The sequence below is a fragment of the Musca autumnalis genome, unplaced genomic scaffold (assembly GCF_047663935.1).
Source record: "Musca autumnalis isolate F117 unplaced genomic scaffold, ASM4766393v1 scaffold_230, whole genome shotgun sequence".
In the NCBI taxonomy this organism is placed as follows: domain Eukaryota; kingdom Metazoa; phylum Arthropoda; class Insecta; order Diptera; family Muscidae; genus Musca; species Musca autumnalis.
Genome location: NW_027411790.1, coordinates 85076 through 98149, shown reverse-complemented (window position 1 = coordinate 98149; position 13074 = coordinate 85076). Strand labels below are relative to the sequence as shown.

Genomic DNA, 13074 nt, shown 5'->3' with positions numbered 1-13074 from the left:
AATTAATGATTAAAAATTAAATTTGGATATTTTTCCCACAAAATTTATGGTACATTTTACCCGCTAAATACTATCCGATCATTATCAACTATTATTGGCGCCATCCTTGATCAAAACTATTACCTCGTGCAAACATTTATCAGTATTGAACTATAACTGTGGCCTCTAGCGTGATTAAGGTTACACTACCCACAACTAAAACTGAGGGATCCCTGTATATACTAGGATGTAACCCTGTTATCTGACCCTGTACATCAACATACTTAGCATCAATGGAAAAGTAAATCGTTTCTCTTCTAAATATAACTTACATTGGTTTAACATAGTTTCCAGGAATAAAGATTTATGTATGTAGTTATTTCACTAAAAACTTTACCAATTTACACACAAAAGTTCTGGTCAATTTAACCCGTCATCACGTTAAATTGAAAACTACTTCTCTGTCGTAAACCCAAACTTTACATAAAATTTCACGCCGATCAGGCTACCTTTGCTACCTACACAGCCGCTACAAAATTGGATAAAAATAGTTTTTGGTGAACCCCCTAAATATTTAACGATCTATTCTGCTCTGAACCGGAGGAAATCGTGAAGATTAGCCCATAATAGCGGCTTGTGGCATGATTGAAATTTTTAATGGACAGACGGACACACATCTCAAAATCTAATTTAGTTTGGTTGCTATTCGTTCCCCAAAAAGTACTTTTTTTAAAAGTCTACTAAATATTGTTTTTATATAATCTTTGGAGGTTTTTAAATGATTTTTGTAGAGTTGGGCAATCTCGTTCAATTGAACGATCCGGATCACTATCTCGTTCAATGGACACCGGTAATTTCTTTGACAAAACTGCGTATACTTAATTTCACACGTTGGTTTTTATGATGTTACTCATTAGTCTTTGAACGAGGACAGTGATCCGAATCGTTCAATGGAACGAGATTGCCCAACACTACATTTTTGGTGATTTTCAGAAAAAAAAAAATTGCATATTTTCTGAGAGGTAGGATATTTTTCTTTGGGTAAACCAAAAAATAGGTGCAGGTTCACGTAGGTTTGAGAGATATGCGACTTTTTCAGAAAGTCGTTGAAATATTCATATATCTATATTTTTGAAAATATGACAGAAGAATCGGCATTAGACGTCATTGTTGGTTTCGTTTATGCCAAAATGTGTTCACCAATACTAAGAAATGTGGCTTTTTATAGTTTAAAGACCATTCTTGCTAATTTCATTCATATTATAGAGAAAAAAATGGTCACATTGGATCAGTTTTCGAAAGACATCGTAAAGTACCTAAAAAAATCATAGTTACACCAGATGCTTTTAGGTGATAGACTCATTTGCAGAACCGTGTAATAAGATAAACATATCCTCAATCGAAACGTTCATTTTGTAAAATGAATGTTATATAAATGACACTATACTAAAAATAAAAAAATCTCAAAAATGCTGTAATTTTTTTTATTAGAACATTTTCTATTCAACGAATACAAATTTTCAAGTAAACTAAACTGGCAATAAATCCCTAACACCTTCAAAATATCTCGAATGGGGGACCCCCCATATTGGAGCTATAGCAAAACGATAACCTACGTTGCTAATAATATGAACAAAAAAAATGTCAAAATACAAACAAATATGTTGGTAAATGTGCATTGAACCTTTAAAACATGTCATATCGGCCGGTATCGCTCAATGGGGACTATACCAAAATACAAACATATATTCACAAAATTTTGTACAGATGTTCTCCATCCACTGAAACCCCAATATACCAATTTGCAGCAAAATCGGTTGAAAAATGAACCTAATACGTAAAAACGATTGCCACCGATACGGAGGGACTATAGGAAACCGTGGGTCTAGGTGGCCCATATTTATCCACGTAAGCCCCGCAAATATAAGAAACATTTTTTGGAAAAATTTAGTAAGCTACGTCCTTTACATTAAAAGTTATGAGTATAGTTCCGCTAAAGTGCCCACATTTCGCACTGTGAGTTGTTTGAAAAATAAGTATTTAAAAAATTAACGATAATTGAAAAAACATTCCTAAAAAGATCCAATTTTATTGAAAAAAAAAATATTTTTATAAAAACCTTTTCAATTAAAATTTTTTTTTTTAAATATCCAATTCAATCTCAAAATATGCTAAAAATCCTCGTTAATTGAAAAAAAAAAATATTTTTTATTTTTTTTTTAAATCCATATGAATACAAAAAAAAAATATTCTTAAAACATCCTAGTTAATTGTAAAATCCACCTTAATTGAAAATATACATTTAAAAAAACCACGTTAATTAAAAAAATTTTATAAAAAAATCCACGTTAATTAAAAAAAATCATAAAAAATCCACGTTAATAAAAAATGTTCACAAAAAACCACGTTAATTTAATAAAACTACTCTAGAAAATCCGCTTTAATTGAAAAAAAAACTGTTTTAAAAAGTCCACGTTATTTGAAAAAAATATGCTCAAAAAATCCACGTTAATTGAAAAAATATACTTAAAAAACCATTTTAATTGAAAAAAAAAATATATTCTTCAAAAACCCACGTCCATTAAAAAATACACTTTAACTGAAAAAACATTCTTAAAAAAACAAAGTATTTAAAAAATTCACGTTAATTGAAAAAAATCTTATAAAAATGTACTCTATTGAAAAAATATTATTACAGAATCCACATTAATTGAAAAAATATTCTAAAAAGGTTACTTTTATTGAAAGAATATTTTTAAAACATCCTCCTTAATAAAAAATGGTTCTTAAAAAGCCAAGTCATTTGAAAAAAAAATATTTTCAAAAAATTCACGTTAATTTAAAAAAAAAATATTTAAAAATCCAAGTTAAAAAAATGTTCATAAAAATTCCATTATTTTAGAAAATCCACGTTAATTTAATAAAACTATTTTAGAAAATCCACGTTAATTTAATAAAACTATTTTAGAAAATCCACGTTAATTTAATAAAACTATTTTAGAAAATCCACGTTAATTTAATAAAACTATTTTAGAAAATCCACGTTAATTTAATAAAACTATTTTAGAAAATCCACGTTAATTTAATAAAACTATTTTAGAAAATCCACGTTAATTTAATAAAACTATTTTAGAAAATCCACGTTAATTTAATAAAACTATTTTAGAAAATCCACGTTAATTTAATAAAACTATTTTAGAAAATCCACGTTAATTTAATAAAACTATTTTAGAAAATCCACGTTAATTTAATAAAACTATTTTAGAAAATCCACGTTAATTTAATAAAACTATTTTAGAAAATCCACGTTAATTTAATAAAACTAGTTTAGAAAATCCACGTTAATTTAATAAAACTATTTTAGAAAATCCACGTTAATTTAATAAAACTATTTTAGAAAATCCACGTTAATTTAATAAAACTATTTTAGAAAATCCACGTTAATTTAATAAAACTATTTTAGAAAATCCACGTTAATTTAATAAAACTATTTTAGAAAATCCACGTTAATTTAATAAAACTATTTTAGAAAATCCACGTTAATTTAATAAAACTATTTTAGAAAATCCACGCTAATTTAATAAAACTATTTTAGAAAATCCACGCTAATTTAATAAAACTATTTTAGAAAATCCACCCTAATTTAATAAAACTATTTTAGAAAATTCACGTTAATTTAATAAAACTAATTTAATAAAACTATTTTAGAAAATCCACCCTAATTTAATAAAACTATTTTAGAAAATTCACGTTAATTTAATAAAACTAATTAAATAAAACTATTTTAGAAAATTCACGTTAATTTAATAAAACTATTTTAGAAAATTCACGTTAATTAAAAAAAAAATTTAATACAACTATTTTAGAAAATTCGCGTTAATTTAATACAACTATTTTAGAAAATTCACGTTAATTTAATAAAACTATTTTAGAAAATCAACGATAATTTAATAAAACTATTTTAGAAAATCCACGTTAATTTAATAAAACAATTTTAGAAAATCCACGTTAAGTTAATAAAACAATTTTAGAAAATCCACGTTAAGTTAATAAAACTATTTTAGAAAATCCACGTTAATTTAATAAAACTATTTTAGAAAATCCACGTTAATTTAATAAAACTATTTTAGAAAATCCACGTTAATTTAATAAAACTATTTTAGAAAATCCACGTTAATTTAATAAAACTATTTTAGAAAATCCACGTTAATTTAATAAAACTATTTTAGAAAATCCACGTTAATTTAATAAAACTATTTTAGAAAATCCACGTTAATTTAATAAAACTATTTTAGAAAATTCACGTTAATTTAATAAAACTATTTTAGAAAATCCACGTTAATTTAATAAAACTATTTTAGAAAATCCACGTTAATTTAATAAAACTATTTTAGAAAATCCACGTTAATTTAATAAAACTATTTTAGAAAATCCACGTTAATTTAATAAAACTATTTTAGAAAATCCACGTTAATTTAATAAAACTATTTTAGAAAATCCACGTTAATTTAATAAAACTATTTTAGAAAATCCACGTTAATTTAATAAAACTATTTTAGAAAATCCACGTTAATTTAATAAAACTATTTTAGAAAATCCACGTTAATTTAATAAAACTATTTTAGAAAATCCACGCTAATTTAATAAAACTATTTTAGAAAATCCACGCTAATTTAATAAAACTATTTTAGAAAATCCACCCTAATTTAATAAAACTATTTTAGAAAATTCACGTTAATTTAATAAAACTAATTTAATAAAACTATTTTAGAAAATCCACCCTAATTTAATAAAACTATTTTAGAAAATTCACGTTAATTTAATAAAACTAATTAAATAAAACTATTTTAGAAAATTCACGTTAATTTAATAAAACTATTTTAGAAAATTCACGTTAATTAAAAAAAAAAAATTTAATACAACTATTTTAGAAAATTCGCGTTAATTTAATACAACTATTTTAGAAAATTCACGTTAATTTAATAAAACTATTTTAGAAAATCAACGATAATTTAATAAAACTATTTTAGAAAATCCACGTTAATTTAATAAAACAATTTTAGAAAATCCACGTTAAGTTAATAAAACAATTTTAGAAAATCCACGTTAAGTTAATAAAACTATTTTAGAAAATCCACGTTAATTTAATAAAACTATTTTAGAAAATCCACGTTAATTTAATAAAACTATTTTAGAAAATCCACGTTAATTTAATAAAACTATTTTAGAAAATCCACGTTAATTTAATAAAACTATTTTAGAAAATCCACGTTAATTTAATAAAACTATTTTAGAAAATCCACGTTAATTTAATAAAACTATTTTAGAAAATCCACGTTAATTTAATAAAACTATTTTAGAAAATTCACGTTAATTTAATAAAACTATTTTAGAAAATCCACGTTAATTTAATAAAACTATTTTAGAAAATCCACGTTAATTTAATAAAACTATTTTAGAAAATCCACGTTAATTTAATAAAACTATTTTAGAAAATCCACGTTAATTTAATAAAACTATTTTAGAAAATCCACGTTAATAAAACTATTTTAGAAAAACCACGTTAATTTAAGAAAACTATTTTAGAAAATACACGTTAAATGAAAAAAATATTCTTAAAAAATCCACGTTAATTGAAAAAAATATTCTTAAAAAATCCACGTTCATTGAAAAAAATATTCTTAAAAATCCACATTAATAATATTAAAATATTTTTAAAATTTACGTTAATTGAAAAAAATTTTATATTGAAAAAAATTATTACAGAATCCACATTAATTGCAAAAATATTCTTAAAATGTTGCGTTTATTGAAAGAATATTTTTAAAACATCCTTCTTAATAAAAAATGGTTCTTAAAAAATCCAAGTTAATTAAAAAAAAATATACTTAAAAAAATCCATGTCAATTGAAAAAAAAACATATTCTTAAAAAATCCACGTTAACTGAAAAAACATTCTTAAAAACCCACGTTAATTGAAAAAATATTCTTAAAAATCCACATTAATAAAATAATTTTTTTTAAAAATTTACGTTAATTGAAAAAAATTTTATATTGAAAAAAATATTATTACAGAATCCACATTAATTGCAAAAATATTCTTAAAATGTTGCGTTTATTGAAAGAATATTTTTAAAACATCCTTCTTAATAAAAAAAATTGTTCTTAAAAAAATCCAAGATAATTGAAAAAAAAATATTTTCAAAAAATTCACGTTAATTAAAATAATATATATTTTAAAAATCTCCACATTAACTGAAAAATATTTTTAAAAAACCAAGTTAATTAGAAAATTTTTTTATTAAAAATAGACGTTTAATAATAACATAACAATAACATTTTAACGTTGAACATTTTAAAATATTTTTAATATTTAACATGGTTTTATAAATTTGTTACCCTAGCTGTTTTCTTTTGTAACTAAACTTTCTGACTGAAGTATTTTGATGTTATGTTGATGTAAATATTTATCAATTAAATTTGAAATAAAAATCAAAAAACAATAAGTAATATCTACTAAATTTATATACGAAAAATGTAACACAAATTCTTGAGGACAAGATATAACAAACAAAAGATATACTGCTTGTTGTGATATTAAAATGTTTATATCACCACAACATATAAAAACATATGAGTAGATTGATGTGTGTTTGTGTACCTGTTGTTGTTGTTATCTTATCCTGAGATTCATAAAATGTGATACGTTTGCACAAATAACGTAAGTAGCCCAAAGGTATATCACAGTTATAATAGAAATCTTGATAAAATTTCCTTACAGAAAATTATGAAATATTTTTGGAATTCATACGTAGTGAAATAAGATCTTCCAATACGGTGGAGGGTATGTGAAAGATATGATGAGTTGTGTTTGTGAGGATCAGAGGATGCGCGGTGATGATTTAAAGTGCCTATATTGTGTAGAGTTTTCGTGGATTTTTACAGGATGTTTTAAAGTCATGTGGTGTAGATGTGTTTTGGTGAGAATATCCAGGAATGTCCTTGTTCTTGAACATTGCTCCTTTGGTTTTGTTCTGAGAATTTTTATCTGTTAGACTTTCTTTGAAATTTGAGTTTATTGTTGTTATTTTTAAAAAGTGTCATTTATTTTAATTTGTTTTCTATATCCTTGCTGATAGTGGTGTCCTTTGAGCAAAGACTGCTCTAGCTGATAAGTTTCCCGGTTAATAATTTCAATATTTTCTGTGGTGGTTTCATGCAAACTCTGGCTATCATGTTGTATTTCCTTTTCTCCGCCACTTTCTACTTCCAAAGGATTATCATCATCGGCACCTTGTAATACGGTTTTTGTTGTAATTGCTGTTTTATTATTCTTGTAATTCCCATTCATTGATATTTCCATAATCGCTTATTGTAGAATTTGTGTCATATTATGACCATCAAAGGACTCGTATTGTCCATGGCCACATAAACATTCCTGCCTTCCTTGTTGTTTTCTTCTTCTTTATTTGCCGATCCGTATTCGGATTTTGGTGATCATACAATTACAAATTGAATATTTTAGATGTATATTTAATATCTATTGTGTAAATTTATTCTGCAATGGTGAGTTCTCTATTCCTCGCAGCATTTATAAGGTTGTTCTCATCTGGCGTATTTGTCCAATCTAGAATATTTTTTATCCATGACATTTCTCTTCTTCCTCTTGGCCTTTTTCCCTCAATTTGTTGTTTTGGTTGTTGTTAATTACAAATGTTTCATTCCATATTCCCATGTAATTTCTTGTAACGTCCATAATGTTAAATGTTTGATTATGAGTGGAACCAAACGACAGTCCCTTATCACCATCATCAGCAGCAGCAGGAAAATTGATGATGGATGTCTGATGGTCATGTAGAGGATTTGCAACAGTTAGATTAGATAAATTATCATTAGTTAGAACTTCATTATGATCATCATAGTCGTCGTGTGCATTAAAACTGTGATTATCCATTTTGTCATTTGCATTCATAACAGATTCATTGTCACTCATTTGTTATTGTTGCACATCTCCATCATCACTGCTCTTCATAATCTGATGCTGTCATGATGATGAAGACGACGTTGACTGGTGTGGTGTTGATGCATTTCATCAACATCATCGTCAATAATGGCAACATCGTCATCATCATCACCATCGTTTCGTTGCATGTTACTCCCTCCTTCCTGCTGTAAATCATATTCTTCCAACATTTCGCACATGATGTGCAGATACAATAACGGATAATCATCATGAGTTAGTCTTGTTGTTGTTAAATGCTCATCTTCCTCTTCAATGCCATTGAAATCTTTAATCTGTATCTGTTGGGTCTTTACATTCACCAGCTGTGGTGGAGGAGGATGTTCAGTGATGTTGCTGACTGGATGGCTGATTAATTTTGGAGTTTCAGCATAAATTATTGCATTTTTATACCCTCAGCATTTATGCTAACGAAGGTATATACACTTTCATATTGGCAAATGTGCCTCATCGAAATAATGGTTTTAGACCCCAAGTATGTTTGAACGAAATCCGTTTCAGACAATTTGGAGTCGATTTAGCAATGTACGTCCGTCTGTCTGTCTGGCTGGAGCGCACGATAACACTCGAACGAATTAACCGATTTGGTCCAAAATTTGGCTTTCGTAATATTTTGTCCAAGTGTGACGTAGGGGATGGAAGATACCAAGGAACGGTCCTGACCGGCTTTAACATGACAAAGCCCACGATTTATCTTGGTCCCTCTTTCATCTCAAGTGACACTGACCTCCCTGTGGTGTCACCTGGGGAACTGCCTTTAACACCAGTTAAAGGTAGTGAGCTAACATGAGCCCCGCGTTCGCCCATAAGAACGTCAAACGTTTTAAGGACCATGATCTGTGAATCTGCACCTAGAATGTTCGCACTCTTTATAGAGAAGGTGCAGTTTACGCATTGGCAGATGTACTTGAAAAGTAAAAGGCCGACATTACTGCCATACAGGAAATACGATGCAACGGGAAAGGCGTCACAACAACACCTAGAGGTGACGCACTTTATTATAGCTGCCATGACACAAAGCATGAGTTTGGTTGCGGATTTGTAGTTGGTCGGAGGTTTAAACATCTAGTCTCCAGCTTCACCCCAGTGAATGAAAGACTCGCTGCAATTCGATTAAAAGCAAAATTCTTCAACATCAGCTTTATTTGCGCTCCTGCTCCCACTGAAGACAAGAACGAACAGACCAAAGATATATTTTATGAGTGCTTAGAAGAAACATATGACCGTTGCCTTGCCCATGACATTAAAATTATTCTAGGCGATTCTAATGACAAAATTGAAAAGGAGGATATCTTTGGCCAACAGTCGGGGAATTCAGTCTCCACAGTGAAACATCTGACAATGGTATGATGCTGACAGACTTTGCAGTTGCAAGAAACATGGTAGTTAGCAGTACCAGATGTAAGCATCTTGATATTCATAAGGGCACCTGGCTGTCGCCAGATCAAAAAAATCAAATCAGGTGCAAACATAGACTCGGACCACTACCTTGTTGCAGCAAAGGTACGTACCAGATTAAACGCAGCAAACAAAGTGCGAACAGACACAACACGGAAGTTGGACATCGGTAAGCTGTAATCACAACAGATAGCCCCAACATATTCCACTCAACTGGCCAAACTGCTTAATCAAAGCACTCCTCGTCCTGATAACATATCAGGACAATGGAAAAACATTGCCCACTCCATGCAAACAGCCGCAAAATCAGTACTTGGATACCAGAGGCCTCCACCAAGGAATCCATGGTATGACCAGGAGTGGTGCGCTGCTACCGAAGAGAAAAATGCGGCATATAGGACTACTTTACTATCCGTAGCAACGCGTAGCGCATGAGAGAGGTATCGGAAGAAAAGGAGAGAGGAGAAACGTCTTTTCCACAGGAAAAAGAGAGAGATGGAAAAGCGGGAGTGTAAACAAGTCGAGATGTAGAGGAGACAGAAAGAAGTCCGAAAATTCTACCAGAGAATGAAACATCAAACTGATGGCTTTGGCACTGGCACATCCTCCTGTAGAGACCAGCAAGGTAATTTGGTAACTGATACAGATAGTGTGTTAAGGATATGGAAAGAGCATTTTTCCAAACTGTTGGTATCCAATAGCAGCGAAGTCGACGAAGATACCACCGATCCAATCCCAGAAGATGGTATTGAATGTATACCACCCGGCCAAGATGAGGCAAAGACAGCAATAAACCGGCTGAAGAATAATAAGGGAGCAGGAGCTGATGGCCTACCAGACGAGCTATTTAAAACCGGAGGCGACACGCTGATAAGGTGTATGCATCAGCTAGTTAGCTCCATCTGGCAGGAAGAAAGCCTACCCGACGATTGGAACTTGAGCATCATGTGTCCCGTCCATAAGAAAGGAGATAAGACTTTATGCTCCAACTACAGGGGCATAAGTCTTCTCCCTATCGCCTACAAGATAGTGTCAGGGATATTGTGCGAACGACTAAGCCCATGGTCGACGAAATAATTGGACCATACCAATGCGGCTTTAGACCTGGCAGGTCCACCATTGACCAGATATTTACCCTGCGGCAAATCCTGGAGAAGACCCAAGAGATGCAGATCGACACCTAAAGCAGCCTTCGACAGCCCGCTACGTTCAAAGGTAGTCCAAGCAATGTCTGAATTTGGTATCCCCGCAAAGCTCATTCGGCTTTGTAAATAACTGACACAAGATCTTCAGTTAAAATAGGAAAAAACCTCTCCGAAGAGTTTTGTACCAAAAAAGGTTTCAGGCAAGGAGACAGCCTTTCGTGTGATCTTTTCAACTTCCTGCTAGAAAAGGTTATACGAGAGGCAAACGTCAAAAGAAGTGGCACAATCTACACCCATAGCCACATGTTACTTGCTTATGCTGATGATATAGACATCATGGGACGATCAGTAAAAGAAGTAACTGATACCTTTATAAAGGTCGAATGAGAATCTGCTAAAGTGGGTCTGGTGGTAAACGGTGAGAAGACCACGTTGATGGTGTCGACGCGCAATGCGTCCATTGAGCTCGGACCGACTGTGGAAGTTGGTTCCTATAACATTGAGGTAGTAAAAGACTTCGTCTACCTCGGCACCTCCGTAAACACAACAAACGACATCAGTTGTGAAATAAAATGAAGAATTGTATTGGCCAGCAGATGCTTCTTTGGTTTAAGTAAGCAGTTTAAAAACAAAGCCACATCTCGTGAAACAAAAATAACGCTCTACAAAACACTGATACTATCAGTGCTAATGTATGGCTCTGAAGCCTGGGTACTTGCGCAAGCAGATAAGGCAGTGCTTGGCGTGTTTGAGAGAAAAATTCTTGAAAAGATCTACGGACCGATCTGCGTTGACGGTGAATATCGACGCCGTATGAACCACGAGCTGTATCTGCTATACAACGACATCAATATAGTTAAACGTTTTGAGATGCAGCGATTGCGTTGGCTAGGCCATATAATAAATTCGAGCCACATGGCGGTGCACGCAGAATTGGCAAGCCAAAGAATAGATGGCGCAAACAAGTGGGTGAAGAGATGACAAGGCGCGGTATTCCAGAAACCAAAGCGCAAAATAGAGAGAATTGGAGATCTTTTCTTAGTTCGGTCTATGGAACAAATGTTCTGTAATTGGCCAGCTAAGTAAGTAAGTAACATTTCTTCGAGACATAGATCCGGTTAGAATATGGACTATATATGTCAACTCCTTCGGGTACCTCCCACACAAAATTTCGGAAAAAATCAGTTAAGGGCCTCCTCTTAAATTGTTCTGATTGATCTTGCAACATGTTGCACTCAAAGCCCCTTTTACGATGGTACAAGTTTTTTTAGTGCAAGTCTATACTTCTTGAAAAAATGGGCCGAAATCTGAAAAAACCCCTACGGCCAGAATGTGTAGTTCGACAACTCTCGAATCGAATACTGCGTTGGTCCACACTTTGCATATCGTAATATTTCTTCGAATATTAAATGAAATTCGAAGGTGGTGCTTATAGGTCCTCTCCTTCCGGTTCCTCCCCCCAAAATTTCTTAAATATTCGTTTAAATGGTACGCTCGATACCTCATAAACATAGCAACCGATTTGGCACTTGATCTTGAAATATTTGGTCCAAACTTATTTTATGTTCAAAAGTGGACCCTATCGGTCCACTCCTTGGGGTACAACCCACACAATTGAACAACATTTTTGTTTAAGTGCGCTTAAGGGTCTGTGCGAGAATCCTTTTGATATTTTTACCGAAGGTTGCAGAAGTTGCCCTGTTTACAGCGATATGATGTTTTTCGTGGGCAAGTCCATGTTTCCTGATATAATGGTCCTATCGAGAAGAACTACTCTTTAAATAAGACCCACTTCCAAAATGGACTATATCGGTCCATTACTATATCACCTCCCCGCAAAACTTTTGAGATTTTAACCTAATCCATATCTTTGTCGGCAAGTTCATATGCCCAAAATTCTGAAGACCCCTAAATACATACTTTTTTTGGAAATACGTGTTTCAATTCACACAGGCTGAGGGTATTACCACCTACATAACTGTTCAACATTTTTATGCGGTTAAGGGCCTGTTCGAGGATCCTTTGGACATTTTTGCCGAAGGTAATCCTAGTGGCCCTGTTTAAAGCGATATTATGTTTTTTGTAGGGAAGCACATGTTTCCTGAATCCCAAAATATCCCACTTCCAAAATGGACTATGTCGGTCGATTCCTTTAGGTACCTCTCCTGCAAAACTTTTGTGCTTTAATCCAAATCCATATTTTTGTCGGTTCATACCCCAAAATTTTTAAAACCCCCATAAATACATACGTTTTTTGGGCATAAAGTGTGTCAATTAACACTGGTTGAGAATATATCTCTGTCGGCAAAGCCGACTGATACTTTTTTACTTATTCTCTTTATGTTCCACATGGAGATTGGTTGGCTGCTGATGAGTTGAATTGTTGTCGTCATCATCAGGCGCAACATCAGCAGTCTGATCTTCTATAGAAATATCATTATCTGTATACTCCTCGTCGTCATAATAAGAATTTATTCCATCATCATTAAGGTAAGTTATTTATGACGAAAAAAAGAAATGTTTGCACAAAAG

The 13074-nt window shown here is 31.4% G+C and overlaps 1 pseudogene; it reads right to left on the bottom strand.

Moving 5' to 3' along the window:
• Window positions 1–8007: 8007 nt before the first annotated feature.
• LOC141396320 (low-density lipoprotein receptor-like) overlaps window positions 8008–13074 on the bottom strand; it is a 72990-nt pseudogene continuing 67923 nt past the window's right edge.